The sequence below is a fragment of the Melozone crissalis genome, unplaced genomic scaffold (assembly GCF_028551555.1).
Source record: "Melozone crissalis strain CALT ecotype California unplaced genomic scaffold, PUWL_Pcris_2 ptg000045l_1, whole genome shotgun sequence".
Lineage (NCBI taxonomy): Eukaryota > Metazoa > Chordata > Aves > Passeriformes > Passerellidae > Melozone > Melozone crissalis.
In genome coordinates, this window is record NW_026535823.1 from 14724595 (window position 1) to 14732984 (window position 8390).

The window sequence follows — 8390 nt, forward strand, 5'->3', positions numbered from 1 at the left end:
AACACTCTGTTGTGTCTCATCTGAAAATCCCACTTCAGTGAATAGTTTAAGTGTAATTACCGTGGTGATATCAAATGTGAGACTCTTAATAGAATGTGTTCAGACGCCCAGGTAAGTGATAGGTCTGTGTTTGTTTTGTGGTCATTTGAGGAGTTTTTTCAGAGTTTGTTTGTTTTGTTTTATAAATGTAAACTGAAACAAACCCACAGAATCTGAAATACACAGGATGGGTGCCTTACACATGTTGTGGAACACATTGCTCACAACCTAGCTTTTTCCAACTGCTGCAGATATGCACTTCTAAGAATAGGGCAGAGTTTTAAATCCTACCCAGCCAACTGTGTGGGGAATTTTTAGCAGGGCTCTAAGAACCATCTTTAGTATTGCATAGTTTGGTTATGCTTTATTAAGTGAAAACAAACCACCCCATAACCAGGGCCAAAGCCTGCAAAAAGTGTGCTGTCCATCATAAGAAAACTACATCTCATATGCTTCTGATAATTATTTTATGAGGAGAGCACCTTGAGGACAGTTGTGATGCGTGGATGTCAGAGACTTCAGTAGGACGGCAGAGCAAAATATCTTGTAGACATATTTTTGTGAACACAGTGCCAGGTGTACCTGTGCCACAGTACTGAGTGCTGCTGCTGAAAGCCTTAAAAGTACAGACAATTTGGTCTAGAAGATGAGCTGAAGCAGGAATTCCTGATGAGAAAAGCTCTTTCTGCAGCTGGAGCTGGGGAGGGTGGGGTGTAGAAGAGGCAGGGACAAGACTGGAGGTGGTGAAGGCATTGAGCAGCCGTGTGGGTGACGTCAGCTGGCTCCCTTCTCCCGAGGCATGGGCAGAGCTCCCACGCTGCTCCTTTGAGAAGCTGCCTGACGAGTCTGTGCCTGTAGCACTGGAGTTCAGACTTCTGCAAGACGGGATGAACCTTATCTGATAGCTCCCAGCAGAGCAAAGAGTTACTGCTTTCTCCTCCCACACTTCCAGCCACATTTTCCTGTCACTTCCTTTCATCTGATTAATCTCTGAAGCAATTATATTTGCTAATCTGTCAGGAAAGTAATCAAAAAGAAAACTTGAAAACAAACCTAAATCTCCAAATCCATGAGTATCCACTATGTCAGTGAGCTGAATAGGCTCAATAGGAGATGACAGGAACAGTAATATTAGGGAGTAAGAAGAACTCTAATTCTGATCAGGAGACAAGCAGCAAGAGAAGATAGATGTAGGAAATGTGACTTCTGGCAGCAGAGAGATGAACTCAGTCACCTTGCAGGCCTCAGGCTTACCTCACTGAGTGGCCCAGGGACCACGAGAGACCTCATGTTGACATGTATGATAAGCATGTATGCTTAGCTATTTATCTGAAGCTTGAAACTGCTGTGAAAACACGATGACTTCAGACTCTGGCAATCCTTCCTGTGCTTCCAGATATTAAGTGTCCTCCACTGTGGGTGGGCAAGAAATATCCCACATACAATTTGTTTTGCGTAAGCCTTTCCAAGTATTAATGGAAAAAAAAAACATGATAAGATTATGCAAAACTTTATTGTTAGCAGAGGCGATAAGATTGTTTATGTCAGATGATGAGTGTTGCAAATCCAGGCCTAGTTTCTTCAGAGAAGGCCTGTTTTTTTTTGCTGAGGAGTTTGTTATTTGGAAGCAGCGGCTGAGGAAAAACTCTCAGCTTGTCAGTCCCCCAGACTGTTAATGTCAGCTGTCCCCTCCTCGTTGCCGGTGCCAGGGAGGTCACCTCAATAACACGGGGCTCTGGCAGCTGCCGCCGGCTGTGCCGGGTGCCAGGCGGGGCAGTGCGAGCAGCTGAGCCGAGGAGTCATCCGGATGCCTGTGACACTATGTCACCAACTTTTCTTTTCCATCAGATCCAAATATTTCACTGCTGCTTCACACAGCACTGTACATTTACTTAACCCTTTACCTTAGAGTGGTGATTATTAACTAGGAGCAAAAAATGTGTTGTAGTACAGTTTCCTTATTTTTTGTGGAAGTTTTTTATTGATTGTCAGGATTTCAGACCTGTTTCATAGCTACATTTTCTAATCAGAAAGGTATTATTGTCCTTATTTTCACCTGAATCTGTAGTGGATCCTCTTAGTGATATTCTGCTCTTTGCTTGGTATTTACTCATGGTGAAATTTTGTAAGAAGTTTGAACTGATATACTGGCTCTGTGGAGCTGAAGGAAGACATCCTGCTTCTGTCTCTATGTACCATATTCCCACAGGTACCGTGGCTGTCTGCTCACTGAATCTGATCACTAAGCTGGCTGAGATCTAACCAAGCTAAGAGGTGGTTATTGCTATACTAATGAGTCAGATCATTGCCCAGGGAAGCCTGATGAGTGCCAGAATGTGGTAAAGAGAGGATAGAAGGTGAAACTGTGGCTACTGGAAAATGCAAAGGAGCAGGAAAGAGCAGTGGAAGAGGAGGGACAAGTGGGAAGAAAGGGAAAGTGCTAAACTGTTAGATAAAATAAGCTGTTAAATGTAAATTTACCTTTACAGACTATGTACCACAATGTGTGGAAGCTTTCTTTTTTCCCTTTTCTTCCCGCCCTGGAGGTGAATAGGCCTTTGAAACACTTTCATCAGATCAAAGGTCTTATTACCATTCATGAATGCAAAGAAGAATCTGGTTGCATGAAAGAATATTTTGGGGACTATAAAGTTATTTTCTAGTCATATCTTCTTAAGACGTGAATGGGCTCCTTACCCAGTGACTTGAGAGCCAAGCTAATCTGCATGTTGATGGCACTGCTTCATTAGATATAATTTCTGAAGAGTGTCTCTGCAAATGTCTCTGCAGCCTGGCAAGTAAGACCTGTAGTTGGTTTGGAGATCTATTATGGTCTTTACAGTCCAAATCACTTTGGAGACTGATGGCCTGCAAAGGCTGGAGTTCAATACTATTTTAATAACCTATTTCAACAAAATCTTTGAAAATTTGGAAATGCCATTGTGTATAACCTGTAGGTGAAATGACTATTTGAAAAGGGTTTGATGCATTGTGTTAATCTGTGAAAGGGGTTTGTCAGGTAATTTCTCATTTCACTATTATGATAGCCTGCTGCCAAATGGATCTAGCTGTATTGTCAGACATACAGCTGATGCAGCTACAAGACATTAGGAAACTTGTTCTTGAGGTTTGAATTAGAAATTTAATCCCCATTTCAGAGCTGTGGGAGTGTCCTGTACTGGCCCTAATGGGGTTTTCCAGAGCTGATCTCACACTGCAGCTGTATGCTGCCATATGCAAATTAGCAATTAGAATTGGCAATGTTGGTAGTGGAATGGGTCTCTTTGGTGGCTCCCATTAGGGGCTTCAAAGTAACTCTTCCTCCAAATCCTTATTCCTTTGACTGCAACCTTTTTTCTTAATTGCCTTACTCTTATGATATCTTCAGCAGAACTAACTGCAATACCTCAGGTCCTGGCTGGTCCTGCAATACCTCTGACAGTGCCTGCTTTCCAAAAAACCTTGTGAGAGCCTCAACCCCTTCCACCTCCTCCTGCTTCAGCTAGACATTATCCTAATCCTCAATCTTTCTCCTATCCTGTATTAATCCCATAAACCCTGAGCAAATCTGCCTACCTCTGTCAGTATTTGATGAAGAAGGTCCAGGGGACAGCTCCCAGTATGCACCATCTGCACTGATAGGCTGCAGAAATCTGACCACAGCTTGAATCTCCCCACTTAATTGTCCCTAACAAGCAGTTATGAAATCCACAGAGCAGCTCTAAGTGCTCATAAGATGTTCTGAAAATGTTTTTTTACGTACTGATCCTTTTGGTTTTGTTGTATGTAATGCTTGTAGTATAGAACTGTCTTTGAGTTAGTGAAATTTAAATGCCAGTTGTGAAAACAGCATGAATATTGCAAGAAGTGATGTATAGGTCAGACTTTGAAGGATCATGAGCATGACTCAAGCAAGTGGGATTCTGTCCTGGTTACACGGAGATTTCCATCAGAAAAACATCCTGACTGTTGATTCTTCTTGTTTTGCTTGCAGAAAATTACTTTAAATTCTCTAATTAACTTTTTCTTGAATGTACTTATTCACTTGTGATTTTCTAATTCTTGGAGGTAAAAGCTACCTGTAGTACAGCTTGTCAAAAATATTTTATATAAAGGGCTAGACGCTGACACAAACCCTTCTGTGCTAAAGCAGCATCTTGGAATTCTTTATCTGTTCCATTTTCCCCCCTTTTTAAAGCTATTTGCATCCTGTCAATGAATTCTAAAATAGTTAGATCCTACAATTTATTTTCCTACATTATCATTTTAGTTGTATTTTCTAAATCTACTTTTGATTTTAATTTCCTTATTTCTCCTGAACATTTGATTTGTTAGCCAACAAACTTTTGCCTGATTTGCAGGAACACTCCTAGCTGCTGAGAACAATGTCTAATCTCTCTAATTTTCAGTTTATTATCTAGATACTCTCAGTTTCAGAAACAAAGGCAGGATAGGAATTAGTTTAATGCTTTGGTTTGTACAATTTTGATTATTTAATTATTTTGCAACTTAATAATTCAAAATAATTGGATCCTCCTGAGCAATAAAAAGGTTTACAATAATTTATGGACAAGATGCTCTCTCTTTCCATGTGTATGTGGGATGATTAATAAAGTTTCAGATCTGTCAGGCATTCTGGAATGATAGGCTAAATTAGTAGCATGCCTGGGTTTTTTTCAGCACTTCAGAACTGTACAGAGGGTCTCTGATGGCTTCTGCCTCCAATCTGTTTAATGACAAGAGTTAGATTTGCTAAAAAAGGCTTTTGGGCTTTTTTGTTTCAAACCCTGGTTCACAAGGCTCATATCAATAACAAAGCCTTTTGTAGGACTAGCTGAAGATTTCTATTTTCCTTTGCACTTCTGCCATCATGAAGGCTCTTCCTTAGCAGTGTTTCATATTTTTTCACTGACAATAATGTCTGAACATGGCAAATGGACCTTTGCTGTGGCCCTCTGCAATAGAGAAATAACAAACTGCACTATATGTGCTTTGTAGCTGTAAGAAAGTCAATCTTATGTATTTTTGTTAAGGCTCACATGTGTAAGAATACTATCAAAAGCAGGGCTGTGTGTTTAGGAAGGATGAAATTCCTCAGATTCAGGCATGCCCTGACACCTCAAGATTCTGAGGAGACTTTGGGAGTCATACTGAATCATCAGATGAATATTAACTCTGATAGCCAACCTGTAGCTAGAATGGCTAATGTTCTAAAGAGTTTGAGAGTTCCTCTGAGCTAGGGATGAGTGCAACACTTGTGGGAAATATATTGTCCACTTTTGCTGGAAATATTTCAAGAAGGATGTTGAAATCTGACTGGAATGTTATGAGAAGAATAATAGAAGAATTTAATAGAAAGTATGTTCCACAAAACCAGTATAACTCATTAAATAGAAAGTTATATGGCTCTTCAAGAAAACACGGTTTCTTATTGATGGGAATTTGACAGTAAAAGGCAAAATGATAAGAAAATTCAGTGACTGGATGTTGAAAGGTGAAATTATTGCATGGTAGAAGAGATTTTTAAGAGGGGCAATAATTCCAGGGCAGTGACAAAAGTGATGAAACCTATCACAAAACCTGAGAACATTCTTAGCATGCTCAGGAAAGTGACTAGTTAGATGATACAAAAGTGGCTTAATCAAGGGCAACTTAAAAAGATTTCTTATTGATATTTTTTCAATGTCCTTTTGACTTTTCACATTTCCTGAATCAATTCTTAAAAAATTTAACAGTTCAGAATTTGCTGTTTGTCCTGGGTAGATGGTTATTTTGGCTGTCAGTATGATAATATCATCTACGGTCCTGCTGTGCCAGTTACAGAATGTATTTACAAGACACGTGGCGGTTGCTCCTGGATCCACTTGCTTGCAGCTTTCCTTTTGGAACTTTGTACATTTTAATCAGTAACCTTTTATAACCCAGAACCAGTGATTTTCAAATAGGGACTGAATTTGCCATTCTTTTTGGTGTCATGAATTAAGAAATGTGAGTACAAAGATGCTGTCTTTTCATGAGCCAAGGAGAATTGTGAATGAATCTATGTAAGTCAGGAAAATCAGCCCTGCTTCTCTGTGTATTTCCTGCTTCCCATCTGCCAGATGGGCAGGATGGTACTTTCCTAGCTCACAGAGAAGTGTGCCATTGTTGAATATGGACTGTTCCTTGCACAGCCATTTAGATGGTGTTTGAATTTGGAGTGTACCTAAAATGATGGCTGGTCATTTGGTAAAATAAATGTTGGAAAAAAATAACTTTAAACGGGCTTTTAATTTATAGATTTCCATGCAAAGTAACAATTGCAACCAGCCATAGTAATAATGGAATACTGCCTAAACTGTGCTACCAAAATTCAGGCCAGCCCAGACCAGGAGAGAATGGAAGCATCTGCTTGATTTTTGTTGAAAAACCCTGGAACTCATAAGTGAGTGCTCACTATGAAGTATAAGCTGCCTCTGTTTCAAAGGATGTCTGTTCTAATTTGTTTCAGTTGCAATAGGCTTCTGTGCCTTATTGGTCTCCAGAACTTTACCTTTTAACAAATTATTTCAGATGGCATGGACCCAGCAGCAGGCTAATGCACTACAGTCATCATTAGCAAATGTGCTTTGCCCTTGAACAGTCTCCTATGCTAATCATTTTATGCCAGCACCATCCTTTTGCAGGAGTAGCTGCCCTTGCTAAAAGCAGCCTGGCCCTGTCCATTTGCCAGGGGGAGGTCCTGTCATGTGATTTAGTCCCTCTCAAAAAAGGTCTCTGTGTATGGCTTGGCTGACTTCTCAGTTCATTGCATGCTGACACTGAGTGTAGCAGGCTGGCTATCTTCACAGAGGGCTATAGTTCAGCTGATCTTAGAGGTATTTTCCAACCCTAATGACTCCATGATCTCATCTGCTGCCCTTTCTAAATGAGCAAGCAGACTGATGTCATGCATTAACAGATGACAGCGCTGGGTTTGGTGATGACGCCTGCATATTACTAAAATGTGTATCTAGGGATGTAAAATCCATAAATATTCTTCTTATGTCTATCTCTATAAAATACTGCTCTTTCACTCAGAGATTTGGCCACTGACAGAGTGCAGTCTGTGCAGTCTTTTATCACCAGTATTGCATACTCTGGTCCAGTCATACTGGGGGCTGTACAAACATTTGGGCAGTGGTGCCAGTGTGAGCTTATAAACTAAGAAAGGGGTCTTCACAAAAGTCTTGGCTTTGAATCTGCGATGCCTTGTACGTGCTACCTTTTCTGATAATGTTAGAGACCTTATCAATACCAGGCAAAGTGTGCTGTTAGAAAACATTAAATGTACTTTAAAAACCATGATTCAATGTTTGCTGTGACCAAAGCTGATGTAAAACTAGCTGGAATTACTTAGCCTCCTGCTCCCTTAACTTTAGCTCTAACTAGATAACTCCTTTTCTAACTCAGCTGTATTTATTCATGGCAATAACCTAACTTAGGGTGTTTATGGTGTTTATTCCTAACAATACCTTCCAGTTTGGGGTAGATACAGAACATTTCACTGCCTGAGAGGTTACAAAATTTAATGGGAAGGGTAGACCATAGGATAGTGTGTCATGGTCCCAAACACACAAAATATGAGAGTAAACTGATGTTTCTAGTGAATGGCCATAGGTAGTAGGACACTTCTCTGAGGTGTAGTACTAACATTGAGCAAGATGAGGGGAGGATTAACCTCAGAAAGTGTATTTTAGACCAGAAAAAAAAAAAATTATGAAAGCATACAGGAAGCCCACTACTCGCTTTTGATTTGGTTTCATTTTATTTGTGGTACTATTTAATGTCAATTACTAACTTATAGATGTACCTTTACACCTCTGGACACATTCAAATAGATCATGTTTGAACTTCTGGAAGATATTTAATTGTAATTGGAACCTCAACAACACAAAAACCAGGGAAGATATAATGAGGTTCAGAGATCATGATGAACACTAGGAAAAAGTTTACTGATACATGAGAAAGTAAGTTGCTGAAGAAGCAGTTTCATGATCTATAGTTTGGCCTTTTGTATGGCCTTCATCAGGTATATAATAACAAAGCCTGAAAGCTCTTTGATCAGCAGTTCAGCTCCCACACTGGGAATGAGGCAGGGCTTGCTCAGCTGATACCTCATTCTGACAAAGAAACTGAGTTACAGGAGAGGCATAGAGCAGGAGTTGGTGGGGCATCAGTGAAAACAGTAGTAGACTAAACTTCTATCAACCACTGTTTGCAGGAGAAGTAAGAGCATGGACAGGTTAACCAACAGCACATCCAGTATTACTTGTTCAGCTGCAGCAAAGGAAGCACTTTGAGAAAAGGAAATGCAGAAACTGGCGCTCCTC